This window comes from Harmonia axyridis, chromosome 4, assembly GCF_914767665.1.
Source record: "Harmonia axyridis chromosome 4, icHarAxyr1.1, whole genome shotgun sequence".
In the NCBI taxonomy this organism is placed as follows: domain Eukaryota; kingdom Metazoa; phylum Arthropoda; class Insecta; order Coleoptera; family Coccinellidae; genus Harmonia; species Harmonia axyridis.
In genome coordinates, this window is record NC_059504.1 from 22,577,105 (window position 1) to 22,604,617 (window position 27,513).

Below are 27,513 nucleotides of genomic sequence, written 5' to 3' on the forward strand. Positions count from 1 at the left end.
GATAACTGAATTTTACATTTCATGAATTAAAATTAATTTTTCGTTGGGATTGTTGAAAAATCCATAAACCAATACAATTTTCAATTACGAATAATTCATTACAATTCTTGAAATGTCAAATTTAATTATCCAAACATCGAATTTTAGTTTCTTTCCGTGTCTTCCGGAAATCACAGACTACTCCATACAGTAATAAATTGCGGTTTTTCCTCATTTAAATTTCTTCCTTGATACTTCTTGAATTATTCATTTTAGGTATAGGGTTTGCTTGAGTAACTCCTATGATTTCTATAAGTAAAATCGATTGAAATAATAAAAAATGTAGGTTCTAATTTGAAAATCTCGAGTTTTGATGAATCTGAGTTGTCCAAGTTCATGATCTTCTTATAAACATCCTTTACATTTTTGTTCCAAACCGCAAACAGTTTTATAATAATACGTATCTGTAGAATCGAAAAAAAAATTTCTTCGAAAAAAGCTTTTTCTGCCAAAATATTCAAAAAAATGTGAATCCTCATCGCCACAATGTTTTTCATAAGAATCCCATTAACTCATGAACCGTTGAGTTTTTACCGAAGGTATGGCATATTTCCGAAATTGTCGTCAAAAAAGCAATTTAATGAATCAATAATATACTGGGTGTGCCATTTGAAATAAGGACGTAGTAGTCTATTTCCGGTATAACCGGAGATCTCTGTAGAGATCTGAAAATATTTTAGGTTGAAAGATCATTGTCTCAAACCCCAATATGCAAAATTATGCTCAAAATTATGATTATTTTTCCATTAAAGTCTAATAGGCTATCACGGTGAATAACTCTGTATATATTCGACATTACAAATGAAAGTATTCGTAAATAAATATTGTGTGATCTTAAATGATGATTATTTGGTAGAAATTCAAATAAATTTTTTATTTCTATTAAATAAATATTAATTTATCCATATGGCCAATAAATGATTTATTAATTATAATGCATTTTCGATAATATCAAATAAATCTCTCAGTGCATTCAAAGAGTTTCATATGAACTAATTCCCATTGTTCGATACCGATCGTTCAGATGGAAAAACGCCTATAATTTCTCTAATTGTTATTCTTTGATTTCCTTTCTTTCGTTATTCCTCAAGTATAATCAAACCATTTATATACAGGGTGTTTCAGTATGAACTGAATAGTCGTGTTGGTGACATCAGGAGAATAATTCAACTTCATGACATATTCTCCGTTCTCGAAAAATGTTCACTAAATGCTAAATGTCATTTTGAACACTATTCTGTTGAATTTGGTAAGCAGTGTGTAAACTTCGAAATAAAAGTTTCTGGTCCCACAAAGGAATTTTTTTTTTATTTTTTCAATTTTGAGCCGGAAATGATCTCCAAAAATAAAGTTCACGGACATCCATCTATCCGTCCGCCCACAAATACGATAACTCTTGGATGGAACCAAATAGAAACTTGAAATTTTCAAGATAGATTTGAATCTCAAAAGCTACGGTTAAAAAAGTAAAAAAAAAACAGTTTTTTCCTTTATCATTGTTTTCGTTTGCGTTCGGTTGAAAAATTAATTGCTGTTGAAAATACGGAGAAAAATTATTTCTAGTTATATCTCTCAAAAGGTTCTATCGAAGGAAATAATTTTTGGAGTATCATAAAACAAAATTCCATCCATATCTTTCAGTTTTTTCATTATGACTATTAAATTCCATGAAAATACCAGTAATTCAAAGAACCCTACTCTTATAAGGAATTTGAGGATGGCCATTTTGGAAAATAAAAGGATTCCTCATATTTTCCGTACCGTTTTTGAGTAATTTGATCTAAAAAATTAATATCTGAAATTAAAAAAATGGGTAATTTGGCTAAATGAAATTATGTTTTTCTAATATAGTAGCTCATGTACCAGATTGAAATGGTATAACTCATGATTGGAAAAACTTTAGTTAGCTGGTTTTCAGGGGTTGCATATAGGAGATTATGAAAATCCAAAATGGCTAAATGACAATAATGATCGATTAGAATAATTGAAGTAGTAAGATGGAGTAAGACGTATGTACAACGTTGTAAATGTATCATCAATTTTACATCGGCAATAAGAGTAAATAATAAGAATTGAACAGAACAGTTAATACTTTTAGTCTATTATCGAATATTAAGCAGAGGGAAATATTTTTGAACATTCCATAGGATTGAAAAATTTCAAATTCTGAAAATGTGTATTTCATTTTTATTGGAATTTATTTTCAATGAGCCTTTTTCAAAATATGGAAGGATAATTGAATGATACTTTTCAAATGAAAATTGAATAGGACAATCAGGAAGCTCTGACATGAAGTCACTCTTCCATGCGCCAATTGCTGGCTTGAAGATCATTTGAACGAGCACATAAATTTCCGAACTTTACGTCAGAGTTCTTTCCTCATTTTCGTTTTCTGTTTCCATATGCGGATTAAGGATGGAAGATATTAGCTCTATTTCAGTATCGTAATGAGTTCATTACAGTTCTAAAAGAGTGCTGTAATGAACTCATTACAGCATCGTTTTCAGTAATATTTTTCGTTTTGTGGTTGTCTATACTGACTTCCAATCCTATCGAATTTCAACAAACGTCAATAATTGTCAATATAATATAATTTGGATATAGTGAAATGATTTGCTACATTATTCGCAATTTCTCTCAATTCTGGTGGTGTTAAATCGACTTCGTTAGATATGATTCATGAATTTGATGTGTAATTGTAAATTATTTCAGAATTCGGAAGGTACGATTCAAATTCAAATTCCGTAATCTGTCAATTACAGTTCACCAACTGCCAAGATGCAATACAAAAGTCACTATGACATATTATTTGAATTTTCCATTGAATTTCGACAATATATCACAAAACTTTACTGAAATAGAGAAAATATCGTCTAATACTCGTTGCAGAAGGCAATTCCAACACTCATGCTTTCGAAAAATCGCTCCGTCGTCTCTCTTTTTCGAATTTCGCATTCGTGTTGGAATAGGAGCGTACTCTGCAACTTCTTTTATAATATACTATTAACTAGATTTTTACTTTTATTTGATTGATTGAACTTTGTAACATTTCAAAAAAATTTGGTTGAAATGTTTCTTTCATCGTAAATTGATAGAAAAAAAATTGATTTTTGATTTTTTGCTCAGAAATGTTTAAAAACTCGAGTTAGTAAATATACAGGGTGTTTCATTGAAAAACGGAAATACTTCACAGGTGCATAGGCGGCACCAAGGCGGTTCTGAAGATACCCCATTTATTGGGTCTTACTGTCTTCGTAGCCGAGATACAGGGTGTTTTATGAATTTTGCCCGTTTCTTTCTGAGGCCATATCGAACGAACCACCCGGTATACTTTCTTCATATTTGGCAAATATGTTCCTAATTAGGAGCCCGAACGTATCATGTAATAACCGCATTGAAAATTCAAGTCCGGGTTAACAAAAAATTATGAATCGTTTGAATCCTCGAAACATTACCCTGCACGTCGGAATTTTGAAAATCTATTTTAATATTCGTAAACACCACTAAAACCTAAACTGAGACGTGGACTTCAAATTTTCGCGCAGACAGTTTTACTGCACAAATTTTCAACGTAAAAGTGAAGTTTTTAAGAACTTGGATACCTGAAATTGGTTTGAAGTGACTTTTAACAATGAATTATCAAAAATATTGAATCCATAATTATTTCAACTTCACTTTGTGATTCATTTTCACATTGTTTTCCTTTCTATAGCTGTATACCATTTCAGTTTTTATTTTTGAGATACTCTCTGGTCGTTTCTCGGGCCCTCATAATTGGCCTTCAAGACCCCCTGATTTGAATTCCGTGGATTATTATGTCTGCGGTCACATGAAATCGTTAGTTTATTCCTCTGAAATCAATACTCGGGATCAGCTTATCAGAAAATTAGAAGAGGCTATCCAGAAAATGAAAGAAAAATCCAAATGTGATTCGGAAATCAGTTCGAGATATTCTGAAACAAGCAAAAAAATGTTCAGATCAAAATGGAGGACATTTCGAGCCGTTTTTGTAGTTATTTTTCTTAATTATTTTGTTATCATGTTTTTTTGTTCATAATTGTTTCAAAATATACGATATCATTCCAATGCAACTCAATTCTCAATGAATAGAAACTTAAATGGCGGTATACAGCTATAAAAAGGAAAACCAATGTAGAAATGAATTACAAATAATGTTGAAAAAATTATGGATTCAATATTTTTGATAATTCATTGTTAAAAGTCACTTCAAACCACTTTCAGGTATCCAAGTTCTCAAAAACTTCACTTTTACGTTGAAAATTTGCGCAGTTAAACTGTCTGCGCGAAAATTTGAAATCCACGTCTCAGTTTAGTTTTTAGTGATGTTTCCGAATATTGAAACAGATTTTCAAAATTCCGATGTACAGGGTGTAGTTTCGAAGATTCTAACGATTCATAATTTTTCGTTAACCCGGACCTGGATTTTCAAGGCGGTTATTGCATGATACATTTGGGCTCTCAATTAGGAACATATTTGCCGAATATGAAGATAATATACCGGGTAATTCGTTTGATATGGTCCCAGGAAGAAACTGGCAAAATTCATAAAACACCCTGTATCTCGGCTACGAAGACAGTAAGACCCAATAAATGGGGTATTTCCAGAACTGGCTTGGTGCCACCTATGCACCTGTGAAGTATTTCCGTTTTCCAATGAAACACCCTGTATATAGGTAATGAAATTCAATTTGGCATCCAAAGATACGAACATCGGATGCTTTGAGAGTTTTTTTTTCAGAATTCTATTCAATATTTGAATTTTAAAATAATAATAGAAAGCTGTATTTCAAAGATCACACAGAACTCATTACTTTCCATAATAATGCTCAAAAATAGCATTACCCGACTCTACATTTTTGTCCAGTTTATGGTGACACACCCTGTATATACGTATCGATATCCCAATAAATCGAAGGGTTCTATTTGAACCGTACCCGGATTATATTTGTCAAACCTCTGTCGAAATATCTTTATTGATTAGCAAAACCTTCGAATAGTGTCTTAACGAAGCTTAGTCACCGAGGATTCCCCATGAGAAAACACAGGAAGTAATATTCCTTTATTGGTCCTTCTCTAGAACCAAACAAAAAGAATGATTATTACAGTCGACGTCGAATCTCACTATCTTTCGATCTCCATGGAATTGCAGATTCTCCGGAAGACATCAAATCTGATTTCGACGATAATTTTCTTTCGAAATAGAGCTGAGACTTTCGTTCTCTATTCTTTCCGTCATTTGCGATTGGAAATTTCAGTGCATCAGGAGCTCATTGAGGATATATTGGTTTTTCCAATAGAAATAATGAGTTCTGGGGAAGTCATGACGGCCTTATTCAAAAAAGTAGAAATTTTACTACATGCACTGAGAGAAATCCATATGAAGCACCTATTTGGAGGTTATTTATTCACAAGTATTACAGCAGATTTATATTTAATATATTCATTAATAGTTAAATTATGCATTCAAAAAAGTTTATTAATAAAGAATATAGTATATAACATTACTAGCAAGGTAAGAGGGTTTTTACTGGCGAATGGAGGATATAATTGACGAGCCGCAGGCGAGTCAGTTACCTCTTTGAGCCAGTAAAACCCGTTACCTTGCGTGTATTGTTTTATATTTTATTTGTTTCTCATTTGTAAAAAGGTTAGATAAATTCCAAAAAATCTCAATAATTTGTCTCAAATGTCGTAAGCTATCATAGACATGTCTATGTAAGCTATGGAAGCGTTGCCATGAACATGTCTGTTTATTTTTCTTTACATTTGTTTTGGCGAAAGCGAGAATGAATGTACCAAAAGAAATTATTGAGGCAGCCAGTAGTGTAGCTTCAAGTTTATTACCTGCAAAATCAGCTTCAAGGTACGAGCGAGAATACGACGACTTCAAAAAGTGGCAAAACAAAAATAGTGTGATTGGGGTAACTGAAGATGTTTTGTTGGTCTACCTGAATCAACTATCAGCTAGATTCAGCCCTAATACATTATGGGCAAAATGGTCTATGCTGAAAAGCTGCTTGGAAATGAAAGAAAATGCCCCTGTTCGCAGGTTCGTTTTCCTTAAAAAATTTATTGAAAAATATGACGTTTAGCTGTCATTTGCAGATTTCAAAAGGTAATAGCGTTTCTGAAACGAAAAAATGATCGTTATACGCCAAAAAAGGCCAAGGTATTAAGTAAAGAAGAGGCTGAGCAATTTCTCTTACATGCTCCTGATGACCAGTGGTTGCTGGCGAAAATTGTAACAATATTTGGGATTTTTGGATGTTGTCGATGTGACGAAATTCTCTCCTTAAACATGAATGATGTAGAAGATGTGGAAAAATACGTTATTGTGACATTGCGGCAAACAAAAAATTTAACAACAAGAAGATTCACCATAACCGATGATGGCTGCAGCTTCAAGCCTTGCATGTTATACAGAAAATATGTAAATCTTCGGCCTCCTGGAACAGAAAGCCTAAGATTTTTTTTGACATACCGACATGGAAAGTGCAACATATATGACGATAAAATAAAATTTTCTAATGTAAATAATACTACTAACTTGTAAAAATTTTGCAAGTTAACTGTCAGTTTTACAAGTTAGTGACTTGATAAAATAAACTTTCTTGATTAATATTGTGTTTTTGGAAACTGACGTTTACAAATGAGAAACAAATAAAAATATTTGTTTACAAGGTATTTGATAATATTCAATATATTTTGGTTATAAATAATTTATATGAACTTACGTTATCTCCACAAATAACATAAATTCAATATCAACAAATTTTCGAATGGTAGTTAACGAACATTTGCTACTTATAAATAAACTCTTACAAGAATTCAATAATTTATTCACTCAGAATATAGGATTCAATAATAATTAACAAACTAACATAATTCTAGCGATTCAATCAAAGAAAAAGTTTAAGGACACATCCATCAAAGAGAAGCGCACCTCCTTGAAGGATCTGTCCTTGAACTCTTCCTTAGATTTGAATTTCCTTTTTAGACATAAAATCTGTGTTACTATGGGCTTATTGAACGCCGCTTAGCAGATCTGTACTGAATTTTGGGTTTAGATCGTTTGTACCTGCTTAATTATTAGTGATGTTGGCAAAACAGTGGTTAGAGGGAACAGATGCGATCAAGATGACTAGGGTTCAAAACCCGATACCCTCAATAAGAACCAAAAAAAATTATCTAATTTGGCAAACGGTTCTTGTCTTGACCTTAACAATCGAATAATAGAAACAACCAAAATAATTATCTAAGGAATACGTTAACCATTACTGAATTGGAATATTTTTTTATTCAACATGGTTACATATTTCATATAAATAAGGTTAAATAATTATTACTCAATGATATATTAACCTAAAATTAATTTATTTTCTTCAAATAGATATTTCTTCTGCATTATTAATATAAGTTATACGAAAATAAATGAAGTGTAATAATAAATGATGATTATTGGTGGGATTTCAAATAAATTATTTATTTCCATGAAACTAATATTTGTTTTTCCATATATCCAATAAATGATTTATTAACTATAATGCATTTTCGATAATATCAAATAAACACTTCTCTCAGTGTGTAATTCGTGTTTGTTGAAGTTGGAAAATTTATAAATGTAAATATGTATATAGAGAAGCACTGAAACTTTTCGATATCTAAATGTCCTGAAAGATTTTCGTTCAATATTTTCAAAATGAAATTTTTGGAACTATTCAAGGAAAAGTAGTACATTGTTCATCTATATGTAAAAAAAATGTAAACGTTGGGAGTTTGAGAATGCCGAGGAAAATGCTCTTTAACTACTATGTACAGGGTGTCCCAAATTCCTTGCTCAACTCGAGAAATTTACGAAAAAATATTTAAGAATTCCCGTTTTCTTTTTTCGAATGAATAAGAACGTGAATATCTTGCTACGTTTTCGAGTTTTCGAGAGTTTTTCTGAAAAATGACTTCAAATATTTCACTTTATTTTGATTTCTTTTCGAGATATTCGAAAATTTCAAAAAGTATTGTTTCAGTCATTTTTATGGTCACTTTTGAATGGTAATCATATGAATTGATCACAATTATTCAAAAGACACAAAATGAAATGAATCTCGAAAATAAATGAAAAATATTCAAATATACAGTGACCCACTTCAAGAATGAAATCGAAAATCTCATATTTTTGAAACAAATTACATTTTCGAAAAACCGGTAACGGAATGCTTTCCGGCAAATCTGCGGGTAAAAAAATGCGTTGTAAAATATTGGGTGTCCAATTTAAAGAACACCGACTCTTTTCTATATAAACGGTAATTAATTTCTATGGTCTGTTATAATTTCAACAGTTGAAACCATAGAAATATTAAGACTCTTAGTTAAGAAAAGGTTTCTGACCATTTTCTATTATTTATATTGATACAAATCATACGATGTCATATATTCTTGAAATCAGAAAAAATTAAGCTTTCAAGAAATGCACAGAAATCTAGTGTTCCTATTCGAAAAAACCTATCTTAGGTTCATGGCTTCGTGATTAAAAACCCTGTCAAAAAAGCACACGCCACTGGATTCTACGTTGAAAAGTGCCTGTATAATGTTTTAATTTCAGAGCTCTATCATCAGTATTGACGGAGAAATATTTTTTTTTCGATATCGCCATTTTTCCAATTTTCGCTTATTACTCGAAAACAAAAGAAGGAGGCCAAAAATTATACTACTCCTGTCATTTTTTCAGAATAAGACAACGAGAATAGGGTATCAGATTCTGTCTTTGTTTTGTCTCATCTGGTTTAAAAAATGTAGTGCTGAAACATCGAAATTTGCCCACCCTGTACGCCAAAGCTATTGAACTAAAACTCGGACCACCCTGTGTTTCGATTATACGAACCTCTTGACTAGACGTATTTCGCGAAACACCACTCGAGCTGCGCTCACGTGATATTTCTTAAGTCTTGTCGCTCGCTGTACAATCGAATATTGTCTATGATAGATAATTTATTGATGCTCCTTTACAAAAATTCATTGTATTGCACACGTCACAGGATTCAATAAAAAATACAACTTCGAAATGATATAAATCATTTCTCATCATTGTCAGAATATAAAAATGCTCTTGCTATATTATAATTGAATATATATATACATTCAAAAACAAATCAAATATTCAAAATAGTGAATTATTACATCAAATGTTCGCATTTGAATCTCCTATATTTCTTCTATTGGTAATAACTAATTCCAATACAAATTTGACAAATTTTCCATATCTCCTATGTTTCATCCAGTTTTATGGGATGGTGATAATAATAAACATTCTGAAAATTTGTACCTCGCGAGCCAATATAGCTATCGTGGTACAAACCTCCACAATGGTGAATTATTGTATTGAGTGCCATGGAAGTCATCATTCGTAATGAAAAAAATCGGGGAAAGCACTGACATCAGGAGTCATTGAGCACTCGTTCATTCATGCGTACATAGCACCCTTGGACACCAAAGAACTGTTTTCGAGTTTTCGAGAGTGTTTCTGAAAAATGACTTTTTCAAATATCTCACTGTATCTCGGTTTCTTTTCGAGATATTCGAAAAATTCTAAAACTATTGTTTCAGTCATTTTTATGGTAATATTTACATGGTAGTTATATGAATTGATTACAATTATACAATAGACACAAAATGAATTGAATCACAAAAATAAATGAGAAATATTTAAATATAAAGTGACCCACTTCAAGAATGAAGTCGAAAAACTCAACATTTTTGAAACAGATTACATTTTGGAAGAACAGGTAACGAAATGTTTTCCGGCAAATCTGCGGGTAAAAAAAATGCATTGTAAAATATTGGGTATCCAATTCAAAGAACACCGACTCTTTTCTCTATATAAACGGTAATTAATTTATATGGTCTGTTTCAACAGTTGAAACCATAGAAATATTAAGACTCTTAGATAAGAAAGACCATTTTCTATTATTTATATTGATACAAATCATACGATGTCATATATTCTTGAAATCAGAAAAAATTAAGCTTTCAAGAAATGCACAGAAATCTAGTGTTCCTATTTGAAAAAACATATCTTAGGTTCATAGCTCCGTGATTAAAAACCCTGTCAAAAAAAGCACACGCCACTGGATTCTACGTTGAAAAGTGCCTGAATAATGTTTTCATTTCAGAGCTCTATCATCAGTATTGACGGAGAAATTTTTTTTTTTTCGATATCGCCATTTTTCCAATTTCCGCTTATTACTAGAAAACAAAAGAAAGTGGCCAAAAATAATACTACTCTTGTAATTTTTTCAGAATAAGACAACGAGAATAGGGTATCAGATTCTTTCCTTGTCTTTTGTCTCATCTGGTTTGAAAGTTGTAGTGCTAAAACATCGAAATTTGCCCACCCTGTACTCCAAAGCTATTGAACTTAAACTCGGACCACCCTGTGTTTCGATTGTACGAACCTCTTGACTCGACGTATTTCGCGAAACACCACTCGAGCTGCGCTCACGTGATATTTCGCACGTTACGTCTTGTCACTCGCTGTACAATCGAATATTGTCTATGATAGATAATAATTTAGATAATTTATTGATGCTCCTTTACAAAAATTCATTGTATTGCACACGTCACAGGATTCAATAGAAAATACAACTTCGAAATGGTATAAATCATTTCTCATCATTGTCAGAATATAAAAATGCTCTTGCTATACTATAATTGAATATATATAAACATTCAAAAACAAATCAAATATCCAAAATAGTGAATTATTACATCAAATGTTCGCATTTGAATCTCCTATATTTCTTCTATTGGTAATAACTAATTCCAATACAAATTTGACAAATTTTCCATATCTCCTATGTTTCATCCAGTTTTATGGGATGGTGATAATAATAAACATTCTGAAAATTTGTATCCCGATAGCCAATATAGCTATCGTGGTCCAAACCTCCACAATGGTGAATTATTGTATTGAGTGCCATTGAAGTCATCATTCGTAATGAAAAAAAAATCGGGGAAAGCACTGACTTGGCATCAGGAGTCATTGAGCACTCGTTCATTCATGCGTACATAGCACCCTTGGACACCAAAGAACTGTTTTCGAGAGTGTTTCTGAAAAATGACTTTTTCAAATATTTCACTTTATTTTGGTTTCTTTTCGAGACATTCGAAAAATTCTAAAACTATTGTTTCAGTCATTTTTATGGTCATTTTTAAATGGTAGTTATATGAATTGATTACAATTATACAATAGACACAAAATGAATTGAATGAGAAATATTTAAATATAAAGTGACCCACTTCAAGAATGAAGTCGAAAAACTCAACAGTTTTGAAACAGATTACATTTTGGAAAAACAGGTAACGAAATGCTTTTCGGCAAATCTGAGGGTAAAAAAATGCGTTGTAAAATATTGGGTGTCCAATTTAAAAAACACTGACTCTTTTCTAAACGGTAATTAATTTCTATGGTCTGTTATAATTTCTATGATCTGTTATAAGTATCATACAAACTGTAAAAATTACTGCAAAAAACGTTTTAGATTTTTTCTAATATCTCGAACAGAAACCAAGATACAGCGAAATATTTGAAACAACCTTTTTATAGACACAGCCTGTAACTCAACAAAAATAAAGATATCTATGATCTGCTTGCTGATATCTCATTATTTCGAAAAAAAAGATCGGGGACTCGTTGAAGATTTTTTCTTGGAGTCTTATAGTTCTCGAGATGCTCGAGATGAGCATCGAATTTGGACACCTTGTATTGGGTGTCCCAAATTCATTGTCTAGTGGAGGGTGTTAAATCCGGAGACCTTGGCCACCGAATATTTTATTTAGCCGAAGTTCACAGATTACCTAAGATAGGCACTTGATTGATGAAACTGAAACTTTCAATGCTTTTTCTAGTTTGCTAAGAAATTTATATATCATAATTTATGAAAAAAAAAGCTAATCTAATTGTCATAGAAATTTTTATGGTTCAGATTCAAAAAAATTTGTTAATACAAACATTCATTTCATTTGATTTCATTTTATTTAATTTGAGTTATAATTAACTTCAAAACTAATGGCATTGAGAATTAAATGATTACACCAATGGATTTTACTGAAAAAAGTGCCTGGAGAATGTTTTTGTTCCAGGTTTATAACACCAGAAATTAAGGAAATATGAGAACTTTTCATTTCACGCCATTTTTCAATTTTCTATTTCAACTTGGAAAACAGTTGAATATATGAGGTTGTGATTTTCACCAATCTTATTGTCTCCAAAATCGAATCCAAAAATGTGTCAATCATATTTTTCTAGCTAAAAGAGTTTCTGAGTTTCCCTCACTAGAATTTGGGACATCCGATACACATATTATTTTTCTGAAATCGCCATCAAAATGAAGGATTTTTTAAATGAACAACTATTATCGATTACAATCTCATTGCCTATGAAATAGTTTCCTTGACAATCTATATGCATTTTCTATTTGCTACAATACGGGAAAGTAAGAATACGATTCCAGAAAAAATAAACTGGTAGCTGGGTAGGTAAGGATCTTCAAAGAAACGTAATGAATATGCTGAATTCAAAGCACGTTTACCCTTGGAAATGTCTAAAATGCAAAGATTGATAACGTAATTCTAAAAAAAAAAATTTAAAAATTCAATAATGTTGAATTTTTTTATTAATGATGACGAACTAGTTCTGTACAGATTCCCACGATTCTTTTTCATATAGAAAAAATATATTAAAATACCATTTTGGCTTCATTGAAAACCATCAAGAATATTTCTAGAATGCTCATTTTCAATGAAAATTAATAAGAAGTGAAGAATACGTGGGAGCAGTTTCGTGAATATTTACTATCAATGTAGTAGAATAACTCGTTTTTACAACAAATTTCATTTCAATATCCAGTATTTTAGTTTACAACAAAAACTCTGATAGGTGAACTTCAGAGGGGGCTAAATTATTATTTCCTCTAAGAATTTCAAAGGTACAGTTGTGCCAAATTCGATGCGAGTGTATCTCGAGAACTATAAGAGTCAGAAAAACAAAGTTCAAAGACCCCCTGAACCTTTTTTTTAATTATGAAATATCAGGAAGCTGTTCATGGATATCTTGATTCGATCTTGAGTTAAGGGCGTTTCTAAAAAAATTACTTCAAAATATTTCGCTATATCTTGGTTTCTGTAATATAACTTGAAAAAATTCCAAAACATTCATGTCAGTATTTTTTTTTATTTGAATGTTTACTATCTGATTAGAGAAATCAGTTACCATCAACGAGTTATTGAGGAAAGTTGGTGTTTTAAATGGAACAGCCTATATTGCAGCATTTTTTCAACTATCAGATTAAACATACATATTATTTCGATATATAATACGTCAAGTATCTAATTATAACTAACTAATTTTATTGCATAAGGAAATTTCATTGAATTGCATTTCAAATGATCAATATAAAAAAGGTTATTATGAGTATCGGTTAGATCGCTAAAATTCTGTGTTCTTCGAATAGCTCACAAGCTTAGATATTTTTTACAGAATTGTATAACTCCTTTAGGTGGTTTGAGTCTGTAGTGGAAAGAATACTGCATATTGATTTCATTATAATGAAATTTTTCATTGAAATAAAATTTTCAGAAATTTTTCTTCATTAAATAGAACATTTTCTTTATTCAAGAATATTGATGCATTTATATTGAGTACAAGACGTATCATGAAATTAATGAAAATATTTGTACCAAGATATAAAAATTTTATTATTTGAAAAAGTTTTGTGAAATTCTTAGACCTTTTTTTCTTTTATATTTTTCGAGATGCTTCCAGTGAATATTGAATTTGTACAGCCTCTACTTATGTACCAATCATAATTAATATTTATAATTCAATTTCAAAAAAATAATATTTCTCTTGAAGATTATTGAATTCACTTTAATCATATTTTTAAATTTTTTTAGAAGTAAAAATAAAAAGTCATCAAAATAAAAATGTTTACTTACATGAAATCATTTGTAACGGGAAAAATTCAGAAACGATAATCATGTTCCACTGTATTATAATTAATAAAGTATTATCGATTATCGATGTTCCGATATTTAAAACCTGAATGAGACGCACTTCAATCTTGTTCCTACTTCAAGATATAAACTAGCGACATATGTTTTCTTTTTTCCTCTGATTGAAAAAAGAACAAAAAACAGTCCGAGTTGTTATCATCAGAGAGATAATATTTCAAAAATATATCACTGAAAATCTTCAATTCGGGTGAAGAATTCTACTTTTATTCTCATTTTTTAACATTGAGAATAAATTTGGCTTTTACCTTTGAATCGTTACTTTGGCACTGAAAAATTCGTTCTTTTTTATATAGAGATATTTATTCATAAAAAGATATGGCCAGATGGAAAGCTGGAAAATATACTTGCGGCGTAAAAATTATAATCCTACGGAATGATCAGCATGGAAAAAAATATATAATCAAAAAATATGTCACGAAAATACTCTGATCGACGATAAATGTAAAAAATATGGTGTTAAACTCACCTGATCCATTGATTCGAATATGATGTAAGCTGACTTTAACGTACTCCAGTCAATCGCCTATTCCAGATTTAGACTTTCAGCACCAGTTCAATAAGGAATCGCCAATAGTGGAAAAAGTCTGCATCTAGATGTTTACAAAAAAAACCTGTAGAAAAAGTAGTACTAAATTCCTTTTCCATCTCTTGCATTCAAAAGAGTATACCAATTAATTCTTAAAGAATAGAATATGTCACATATTTCTACATACCTACCCTGTTGTTCTTGTAGAATACGTTGAAGTTGACCATCTTGCGTAACAGGAAGAATAAGTACGGCTTGCGAACACAACTGCGAAAAATAGAAAATTACATTACAAAGTATTCAATCTAAGGATGGGCTCTAATAGACTAGACATACCTAATGAAGAATTATCTCCGATTCAAACCACTTTTTCAGTTTTTTTCAAATTTGATACTGATTTGAAATAAAATTATCTGAACTTCTAAACTGTTCAAGTATAATATGCAATTTCCGACTTGAAATTAAATTAAGGTGGTACGAAAATCAAGAGAGAATTCTAGATGGTACTTGTAATGACCAACAACTCCCGTGAAATGGACGTCTTTTCTTTTTCCATCACCGAAGAAGATTAATATCACATTGTTGCCACTATAAACAACACATATTTGAAAGGAAAAACACCAGCGGACACTTGGTAACTCTGGAATCTAACCTCACCATGAGACGTCAAACTGAAAATGTAAACATGAACAAGTAATTTGAAGAAATATTCGAAAATGAAATAAATCGTTTTACACTAAGATGATTTTCTTGATTATTATGATTTTCTGATAATTATGAATTCTTGTTGTAGAACCATACCAGAAGATCGTTAAGACAATGAGACGCATACCTATAACTAAGATACAATTGATGATGTAAATGATCTAGAATTTTTCTGAATATTTTCCCAGATTATTCAAACTCGTATGATAAAATCTATAATTAAATAGTCCAGAATACATAATAAATATTCAAAGTTGAAACTATTCATGTTGAAATTTTTCGGACAACATTATCGAAAAAGTGAATATTTTCAAATTATTTAATGTCGATGAGTTTTGAAAAAGTTATCATCAAAAATTTTATTCCTTGATTTTTAGAACTGAGAATCAGTGCGATCAGTTTTTAAACTGAGCTTGGTTTATTACTAGAAACTCTGTAAGGCAGATACCTTTTTACCTATTAGATTTCTTGATTATAGAGATTCTATAAATAAGAAAAACAAAATTTATTTTATCGCCGCAAAAAAGCTATTAGACCATTTATTTCTAATATCACTAAAAAGTAGCTTTCAAGATGATCACTATCAACTAGCTCTTAAAATCAATCGTATTCAGAAATTAAGACAAAGAACGTTGAAAAATAAATGGAATTATACAAGCTAGATGACAATGACTGAAATTGTTAACTATAATCACTTCAATTTCCACAACTATTCCATGATGTAAGATCAATTGAAAACCATGGTCTGCTATCCTCTGGTGTTGGCGTAACATTTGGACGAAAACAGGTAAGAACAACTGGAAATAATTTCACTATACAGGATCTTGCAACAGTGGCGTAATTTTTTATAATGTTATCCCATGGCTGAGCACTACTTAATGAAAATATTTTCGGTCACACATAGTGTTCAATTTTTCCTGGGTGGATTCCAACTTTTTGTTCCATGGAAAACCTACTGTTTTCACGTTTCCATTTGAAAAACAAAAGAGACTTCATACCAACCCTCTCTTCAAACATATTGGTGGTTTTCGAGAAATTCGGAATATTTTATATTAGTTATGGAATAATGGCTTGCCAAATTTTGTTAATGGAAATTTGCAAAATCTTTCCTATTTTAAACTGAACATTCTGTTCAGCAGAGACTGAGTAGCAGTTATCAAGTCATTGATCTGCTTGCTTAGAATTTTTTCATCAATAAAAACATCAATATTACCGTTTTATCAATGCTCGAAACACGTTTTTATCCATTTTTCGAACAACAACAATTGTAGCATCACTTAACCATCAATATCTCCATTCGGACTTTAATTTTTGTTCAGAAATTTTGTCACGCATCTTTGATTCTTGGTACTGACTAGAAAAAGTATTATGGCACCCCAGTGCCAATCCCTCGCTTTAATGAGTGACGTGGTTACAAATACAAAAATGGCAACGATACGTCTTGCTATTTAAGATATCCAATACCATGAACAGAGATGAAATCCTATTAGTTAAATGAAGATAGTAAATACTTTCATTTGAACAATTTTCTTGCTAATATGGCTTGAGGGAAGGGGATTACGCGTAGAAATGGTTCAGTCTTGAATCTAGGTTATCTATAAACTCTGCATTCTGAGTATTTTGTAGGAAACTCATATTTTTATTTCAAAATGTTTTCACGATTATGTCATGATCGTAATATTTTAAGGTATTAAGTCTTTGAGTATTTTTATGGTCAACTGTTCATTTTCTCGAAGGCAGTACCTGTCTACCGAAAGATTATTGACAGAATATGAGGTTTTATCGTTAAAAAAATATTTTTTAAAATCTCACGAAATTTCATTGAACTGATCTAATCTACTGGGAAAATATCTTGTGTAGATACCTACCTTTATAGATATCAAATGGTTTTTCTTGCTAACCTATATTATTAAATATATCATCTGTGATGTGAATCGATTATTCATTAGAAACATCATTTCTATTTTCGGATAGTTTCACTTACAGTTCCATAATTATTATTAATGTATTCATTATTATTTTACTTCAGAGTAAACAAAAATTAGACGCTGGTTCGCTGGATTATAAATCCAGCATTTTCAAGTGCACCTTCATTGAGTTTATAATTATATGCAAAATCTGATCAACTACATTCTACCTCATTATTCTTGGATCTGGTAGCTTTCATCCAAATGAGTAATTCAATTCAAATATCTACTTTACTCACAATGATTGAGTTCTCGGTTATCTAGGTGGTGTAACATCGAATGGACATTCCTGCCGAATCTGGAAAAATTTTAAATGAAAAATGTTTTTTATTAGATTAAAGGAATCTATTGTTGAATGTAATTAAGTCCCAAATTCGATGCTCTTTGAAACAAAATAATTATTTCATAATTGCAACATCTGAAAATCAATCGAAATATTTTTAAATGGGGCATCTTGATAACCTTTTGAAAAAATGGACTCGGAGGCAAATAGTATAGCAAAAAAATACTTGTAAATACTTGTGTCCCAAATTCGATGCTCACTAAAAGCATCTCGTGAACATTTAGAACTACAAAAAAAATGTTCAAAAACCTCCGATTTCTTTTTTGAAACAATAGGGTATCAGAAATTAGACCGTAAATATCTCGATTCGTTCTGGAGTTATAGGGCATTTCTGAAAAATTTCTGTTTCAAATATTTCGGTTTATATTGCTCTGTTTGTAATATTCGAAAAATTCTGAAACGTTTTTTTCAGTTATTTTCATATATGAGACTCATGAAAAATTCTGAGAATTACTAACTGTTTCAGTGAAACAAAGGAGAGTTAGTGTTTTTTAAATGGGACTCTATGTTTTTCAACACAATTTTTCATCAGCAGATTTGTGGAAAAGCATCCCGTTACCTTTTTTACGAAAATGTCCATCGTTTCAAAGATATTGAGTTTTTGACATCATTTTTTAAATGGGACACCTTTTATATAAAAATTTTCCGTTTCTTTCGGAATTTAATTCATATTGCGCCTATTGTATGAATGTAATCAAGTCACATCTAGGGTGTCTATTCCAAAACACCAACTCTCCTCTTTATCTCTAAAACGCTAATTAATTTCTATGATCTGTTTTGTGTAACATACTCACGATACAGGGTGTTTTTTTTTACGGATACCCAGTGAGATATCTACCGGCATAGTAACGGAGCTCCTTCGGCCAGCAGAGCGCGTGTGTAGTACTTATATTCAGATAGCTCATAGATGCGACGTTAACATTGACCCTCTATATAAATTACTCCAAGTTTATCTAGAACTGGATAGGTAGTTCCTAGATTTAATTCTGTAATTTTTGGTTTTTTCTATGTATATCCATATTGAGTATGACTATGTGTTGTTGTGTTTCTTATTGTAATTGCAATTTTTTTTCCTGTAATTGGGTTGTAAACCTGTTGGAGAATAAAGGCTTATTATTATTTAAACCATAAAATCACTGAAAAATACGTTTTAGAATTTTTGAATATCCCGAACGGAAAACGAAATAAACTAAAATATTCGAAACGCCCTGTAACTCCAGAACAGCAAAGAAGTAGATTGACTGCCGCGGTTGACAGTTCATCGCTACGCTCGGCTAGGAATTCAGCCAAGGCAGTCTACTTTGCTGCCGAGTTAAACATATAATTTTTCTTCCATTGTTTATAACGATATATGTAGGATATTGTATTTGCAAATTATTACAATTCCCACAATCTTTTTATTTTTCCTGTAGTGATAAATTAAAACGAAATTTGATAGAAATCGCAAGTGTTGGAATTGTTGATTGCTATGGAAATGTATGTGTCCATAATAATAATAGTTTGACAACTTATGAATTATCTGACAGTTTTTTGGAAAAATATTGGATATATTTTTATAATGGACAGTGATAGCGGCTTAGAAGTACTTACTCCTCTAGAATTAAGTAAGGTGGCAAAAAATCTTGATTGTCGGAAAATGTGGAATGTTTTATTCGCATTAAAAATAATCACTTTGCTGCCTAGGCAGGAAAAGTAATACATTGCTGATTGATATGTGTCTGCAAAATCAATATTTGTGTCAATCGGGGGAAAAATAATAAACCATAATTTAAAATTTTTAATGATGTTTTTTGAAACGTTATTGATCGATATTAAGCAGCGAAAGAGAAGAACTACGACGAATTCGATGAAAAGTCTGCGAGAGCCACCTACATTCAGCGAAATTAAACTTTTTGAGCCGCCGAACATGTTCAAGGCTCACATGTCTGCCAGTTGTTTGCACTTCCTCCTTAATGGGAAATCGATTTATATTGTCCTGTTTGTTTTGATATTGTTTCACCATGTGAACCTCCGTCTAGTTGCGAAAGTTGTCCGTTCTGATGTTGAACTTTGGATGGAATCGAATCGGAGGGAAACTAATATGGGCTATTTCTTTCATTTCTGTCCTTTTAAGTTGCGAAATTGAATTCACTTCTGTTTATTTCCACGGCCGATATGATACGATACGGCGAGCCGTTCCTGTGAATCGAGAAAATGAAAGTTGAGCCTTTCATCTTGTTCGAAATAATTCTCCGAAGATCTGCTTTGTTATTCCACAGAAATTTCAATAATTGGAATTGATTCGGTTTTATTGGAAATTCTGTGACCTGAAAAATGCAACACCAAGAAGGTTTTTGAATTTTTTGATCAAACTTGCCAGACATGTTTAAACAGTTCAGATAGGAATTCATCAAGCCAATTAGCTTGATATTTCACCAACTTCTTGATTTGAAAATCGAACTCGCGGCATGTTACACACTTGAACTTGACTCGACTCTATTTGAGATATTTATATATTTTTATATAGGAATATGAGTTAAGATGGCGACCATGTCAAAAGCGCAGTTAAATAGCGAGTTAAATAAGTGGAAAAAGGACGAACTAATTGATTTTATAGTGAATAAAAAGTTACCAAATAGTGTTAAAACAAATAGTGCTTTGAGTGCAGCACTGAATGTGGATGGCCAGGAACTTCCCGATGAATCTGAAGAGGATGGTGAATGCACAAACCAAATCTGTCAAAGACTACGGATGGAAAATATCAACTTGGTAACATCTATCAAGTTAATGGAAAAGCTTCAACTCCAAATGGAGAAAAGAACTGAAGAACAAGAAATGTTAATAGGAGTACTCAGCAAAGGAAATGTTGATAAAAATTCATATAAACCTATAAATTCAAAAAGTGAGGTTAATAAAAACAAAACAAAAGATATCAGTAAGAAGTCAGAAACAATAATTGACGTTGATACTGACGGATTACACAGAGAAAGGAGTAGATCAAAGTCGACATCGTATGCTGAAACTACTCAAGTCAGTCGCACAATGCAACCAGTGGCGGAGAAGAAAGGTGACGTGAAGAGGCGAGATGGTAATACTGGCCGAGACCCTGTTGCTATGAAAAAAGGACATGGGAATGTAATTAAAGGTAAAGCTAAAATAGTAAATGAGGAATGCTTTAAGGGAGCTTGCAAAAAAGCGTGGTTCTACATAGGTAGGGCATCAAATGAATCCACCTGTGATAATTTGAACAACTATTTGAAGTCCTTGTTTACAAATGAAGAGTTTGAGGTGGAGGAATTACGAAAGCATGATTCCAACACTAGTAAAAATAAATCCTTCAAACTTGGATGTAATTATTCGTTAATTGATCGAATAAATCAACCTGATATATGGCCGGAAAATATAATTGTGCGGCCTTATAGATTTTTTCGATACCCAAAACCTAGCACAGGAAAATTTTAATTCTCGAAATGGTAAAGTATTTTCTATTATGAATTTAAATGTACAATCCATACTGAATAAAGTCGATCAACTGAACTTACAAGTGGTAGAACATAACATAGACATTATCTGCTTAACAGAAACTTGGCTACGGGAAAATCAATTGAATTATATTGGTTTGAGTAACTACAAGATAGGAGGTCAATACTGTAGAAAAATTAATAAACATGGTGGTATAATTTTAGCAACGAGAGAGAACTGGAAGGTGACTACATTGGATAAGATAAAAGACTTATCTATTGAGAAAGATGCTGAATTTGCTGGAATGTACATTACTAACATTAACACTGTAGTAGTAGGAGTATATAGATCACCAACAGGTACAATGGATGTCTTTTTACGTCAGTTCACCGAAGTCTTGCTCTTCCTGGCTGAGAATTTTGGTAATCAGAGGATGATTGTATCCGGTGATTTTAATATAAATTTTATGCTTGATAATAAAGAGAGTAAATCTGTAATAAATTTGTGCGATTCGTTTGGTGTGAAGGGGAAATTTTTTGAAGCATCAAGGATCAGCAAAACAACTAAAACGTGTATTGATAATATATTCACAAATTGTGTATCTTCGTACAGTACAACAAAAGAATTACATGTTTCTGATCATCAAGCTCAAATTTTAACTTTTCCAGCTTCTGAAGTGGAACCTGAAATAAAAAAGAAGATTATACAGAGAGATATAACTCAAGTTGATACTGACATGCTGAAAAAAGACCTATCACAAATGTCTTGGGAACGATTCTTCGAACAAAAAAATGCGGTGGAATCATTCTCATCATTCCATGAATATTTTATGAATATTCTGAACATTAGAATGCCGGTAAGGGAAACTGAAGTTAAGATAAATAAAAGAAAGAAGCAAATATGGAAAACTCCAAAAATTGAAGAAATGAAGAAAAACTTGGATGCTCTTTACACTGTAGCTATATCAATGGGAGATGATTCTACTTTTAGAGTTTATAAATCCTACAAGGACGAGTACAGGAAAGAAATAAATAAAACTATTAGAGAAAAAAATGAAGAGTTTGTAAAAAGGGCGGATAATAAGCAAAAGGCATTATGGAAAGTGATAAGATCTAAAAACTCAAAAAATAAGAAAGTAGAAATAAATGAACAACTACAAGCTGAAGAACTCAATGAACACTTTGCTAGCATTGGCAAGAAAATTGCTGAAAAATTATTCACAACGCAAGAACCAGTTGAAGTTGCGCAAAACGTACGGAAGAATAATGAAAAATCCTGCTTTTTCTTTGATTGTACAGAAAATGAGGTCAAGAAAATAATAACATCGATGAAATCTAAGAAAACAGCGGATATTTACGATGTCACTACTGAAATTTTGAAAAGTCTATGTGAAGAAATTGCCAACCCAATATCCTTAATGGTGAATAAGTGTTTGAGAGAAGGTTACTTTCCGGATGAACTTAAATTAGCTAAAATAATTCCGGTCTATAAAGGAAAAGGAGACAAAAAGAGCTGTGATAATTATAGACCCATATCAATACTTCCTTGTCTATCGAAAATTTTCGAGTCCATTATAAAAAATAGAATGTTGAAATGGTTGCAAAAGCACAAATTATTAAACGAGAATCAACATGGATTCAGAAAAGGCCGCAGTACCACTACAGCCCTCATGAATGCTATAAATGAGGTCATAGACGGAATGGATAATGGCGAATATATGCAGATGCTCAACTTTGACTTGAGCAAAGCGTTTGATTCAGTCTCTCATACAATCTTGCTTAAAAAACTATATGCTCATGGGTTTAGAGGAACTGTACTCAGATTGCTGGAGTCCTATTTGAAAAATAGGTCCCAAAAAGTATTTTTGAATGGTGTCTCGTCTACGGAACATGCAGTGGAATATGGTGTACCCCAGGGATCCGTACTTGGACCGATACTTTTTATTGTATACATCAATGACATCACAATCAAACATTGTAACTGCTTGTGCTTGTACTGTGATGACGCATCCATCATTGTGAAATCTAAAAATAAAGATGAACTTTCCCACAGAACAGAACTAGCCATAGAAGAGGTGAAAACATGGTTTGCTGCCAATTCGCTCAAGCTGAATGCAGATAAAACTGTGAAGTTGGAATATGGTGGTAAACAGAGCCAAGCTAGTGCCAAATTCTTGGGTGTGGTCCTAGACAATAGATTGAATTGGGCTGCACATATAGACTATATTTGTGATAGACTTGCTAAATCTCTGTATTTGTTGCGTGAGCTGAGGAAATGTGGTACTTACGAGATGTGTAGAACAGCATACTTTGCCAATTTTCAGAGTGTCCTGCTGTATGGAATTCTACTGTGGGGAAATGCCTCAGATGCTGTGAGAGTTTTCATATTGCAAAAGAAAGCGATGCGTATCATGCATGAAATGGGTAGTAGAGATTCTTGTAGAACCGTTTTTAAAAAATATGGGATACTCACCTTTCCATCACTTTATATCAGAGAGTGTCTGCTGTACATACAACGTGGTGGCGCCAACTTGCGTAAAAATGGGACTTATCACATGATCAACACACGTCATAGAGATGATCTAAGAACTCCTTTGCATAGAAGGAAAAACACTCAGAATTCTGCTGCTTATTACTGGAGTGCTAAGATGTTCAACAAGATACCCAACGATATGAAGAATTTACCAAAGCGAGCTTTCAGGAAGGTTATCAATCGGCTCTTGATTGCAAATGAATTTTATTCAGTGGAGGAATTTTTCAGTTTTCAATTTTAATATTGCTGTATTGACGAACCATGTAAAATTGATGGCAATAAATTATTATTATTATTATTATTATTATTATTTATTTCTTGACTTGATATATATCTACTTGATTTTACTTGAGTTTTATAGGCACGAGTTGCACGCCATATATTTCTGAAAGCTCTTGCGCGCTTAGACAAAATCTTCAAAAAAAAAAAAGGTGAATTTGACATCGATCTCCTAAATTTATTCAAGAAATCTCTTGTAAATCAAGCAAATGAAATGTCTTGGTGTTATGGAATAAACAAATACCTGACTGAACTAACTGCTGACAGTTCTGAATATATTTTAGAATGGTGGAAGAAGCACGAGAACGTTTTTCCAAACTTGGCTAATATAGCCAAAGATTTTTTATCAACTTCAGCATTTTCAGCTCCTGTTGAAACACAATTTTCCACAGCTGTTTATATAAAAAATTGCAAAAAATCCATAAGACCATCATCATCATCATCATCGTTTATTCACACAAAATACAACAACAAGAATAACAAGACAACATTATGTAAATAAACATTAGAAAACCCACAGAAGCAACAAATGCTGCTTGTACGTGGTGAAAAATATGAATTGCGTTTGACGAAATATCATTGAAAATTACAAAGATTAATAATTAACAATTTCGGAATATAAATCTATGTGTAAAATACGTGTAAACAAAATAATCAAAATGAACAGATAAAAAAAAGTAAAATAACTCAGAAGTGAAACAATCACAAAACTTCGGAGGCGTTTATATATACATAAAATGAACAAATCATATGGGGTATAAATGAAATCCAGAATTTAAAACAAATGATCTTTATCATTATTAAGAAACTTTTTTTTTATATTTTGTTATATTATATAGTGATTTTATTTGTGTTTTCATTTTAAAATAGTAGATATTTCTGGTTCTTGTATACAACAACTTTTTATAAGTGAAAGTGTTTTTTGCAAGGTTCCTCCTCATTTCATCATTTTCCCATTGAAGTATACACTACACAAAAAAATTTCTTAAAATCAAGTATCTCGATAGAATGTTCTTGATTTTTCAGTACTTGATGAATAAATACTTGACTTGACGTGACTTGTTTTCAAATCAAGTAGCTTAAATATCAAGTCAAGTCGTAAATATTAAGAGTTAAAAGTTGTAATTGATGAAATCTCATTTAAAATAATCTAGTGGTCATGAAAAATTCGCGTTTTACTTGTTTTAACTTTGAACTCATTATTTTTTGAAAGATTAACACGACTTCGTTGTTCTTCTGGTTGGTTACAATCATTTTCTTTTTTCAAAGCGAATAAATCAAATATCCAAAGATATAATAAATCATTCTGCATCATGACATCAAATTTTCTGGTAATTTCCATATTCATTCGAATAATATGATTCTATTTAATTTGTCGATTTCGTTTCATTCTCAAAAAAGCTCGAACATATTTCGGTCTTCATAAATTTCCGTAATGGTGCTGTGCACCTCTGCAAAATGACTAGAGTCTATTATATTGTCGTTTCCCAAGTAAATTAACATATAATTAACACCCATTCAGACCGTGTTTCTATGTTGTCTTCACTGATTCGTACCAAATATTACTACAGTTAATGGAATATCTCAAGAGTTTTGGTATCTTGTGTAGGATGACTGAGACTTCAATGTTCGAACTTCCATGACCTTGCTCTATGAAATTCACCTTGGCGTATGTGAAAATCCGAATCTGTACAATTTTGGGCGATATTGAGCTGATAAATACCCAAATTTTGAATAAAACAATGATTAACTTAGATTTGAATGAAATAATAATTAAACTGTTCTGTCATACCTCAGCTTCATCAGTTTTTACATTTCAACTAGCCACATTGTATTGAAATCAATATTGTGTTATTTTATTGGATTATATGGATATTAGAGTTTATAACAATTTTTCTCAATTATTACCTGAAATGAATTTGCTTCCAGTGGATACCAAATCATTCAATTTTTAGGTGAAAAGGGTCTAAATGTTGATGTGTTGGTTTCCATTTCAATAAAAATACAACATTGTACCTATATTTCATACTTTCTGATTGTTAAAATTGAATTTTTTGATAATGTTACAACTTCTATATCAAATATACAGGGTGATTCACCTGAGAATCCTCCTATTAGACGTTTAAGGAAAACTAATCATAATTTTGTGCTGAAAATTTGCATATTGCGGTTTGAGCCAATGATCTTCCTTCCTAAAATATTTTCAGACCTCTACAATTTCCGCTTATACCGGAAACACTACTACTTTCTTAGTTTGTTATTTCAAGTGGCACACCCAGTATATATTATTGCACCATTAGATAGCTTATTTGATGACAATTTCAGCAATATGCCATAACTTGGGTATAAATCCAACGGTTCATGAGTTTTTGAGGTTTTGACAAGTATTACGTGTTTTGAATATTTCTGCAGATAAACTTTTTTTCGGAGAACCCTTTAATATTTTCGATTCTGTCAATAGACACTGCTTGCGGTTTGGACCAAAAATGTACAGGGTAATTATAAGAAGATCATTAACTTGGCCAAATCAAATCAAATTGATCAAAACAAAAAATTTTCAAGTTACAACTTATATTTTTCATTCTTTCAGTCAATTCTACCTATAAAAATAACCTCTGTGAGCTCTCTGAGGAAAATAATGGGTTCATTTCCATTATAATTAATTCATGGTTGTTGTTTCTCGTTTATATTTCTTCTTGGTATTTTCCTTAATTTTATTATGATGAAATCATCACTCGAGTATCTGAAAATTCTGAATTAAGGATATTTTTGTTTTATTAGATATTAATAAAATCTCTGAAATATTTCAGAACCAATATTTCTGTCCATTCCTCAATTGGGCTGAGCAAAAACCTGCATATCAAAAGAATAATATAAAAAATTTCATACAATGAATTTTTGTTATATCTTTCATCAAAGAAATTCTACTGTTGTGAATAAGAAATAGTAAATTTAATTAATCTTCGATGATTTCTTCAAAATGTAAAAGAAATTACAAAACATTCGTTAGTTGACAAATTTTCTTAGATATTTATCAAGCCTTATTGAATGTTAAATGGTGTCTTTTTATCAGTATAGAGCGAGTACCTTTATTCAGTAATGTATTCGGTTTTTGGCGGTCCCAGAAGATAAGATAGATGACCTTTTGTTGGTTTTCTATTCATTTCACACCAGACTGCAGTTCACGGTTGAAAGGGAGGTAAACCGGAAAATTCCTCTCCTTGATATGATTGCGCATAGATGTGATGATGGCTAGCCTTTGACCTGTTGGTACAAGGAACCTACTAGATTACTAAACTAGTTCGAATTTAATACCTACATCAGATACCCAAAATTTGATTTTGATTCATTTTGGATTTGTGCAGATTGAATAGAGGCTAGCCGAGAGAAAGAATAACATAAACATGTGTACCTTGGTTCGCATTCAACCTGTATTGTTATTGTTATTATGTCATCATACATCTGCTCATAAGTTAAATTTGCCATTTGACATGTAAATTTTCCATTTTATATTTTTAAATGTGATTTTTGTTCTAATTCATTATTTTAAGTTTTTAACAAAAACTTTATTTATACAATGTGTGTTCAATGTT

The 27,513-nt window shown here is 31.5% G+C and overlaps 1 protein-coding gene and 1 long non-coding RNA gene across 3 annotated transcripts in view; one reads left to right on the forward strand and one right to left on the reverse strand.

Moving 5' to 3' along the window:
* The window catches only part of LOC123678246 (muscleblind-like protein), a 440,933-nt gene that overhangs the window by 55,313 nt on the left and 358,107 nt on the right, over positions 1-27,513 (forward strand). The window lies entirely within an intron of this gene.
* On the reverse strand, positions 7,595-15,456 carry LOC123678249. Its single transcript, XR_006747210.1, has 4 exons — positions 14,990-15,456; positions 14,841-14,920; positions 14,594-14,738; positions 7,595-9,577 (listed from the first exon to the last, which is right to left on the reverse strand). It is a non-coding gene; the product is annotated as an uncharacterized LOC123678249 (long non-coding RNA).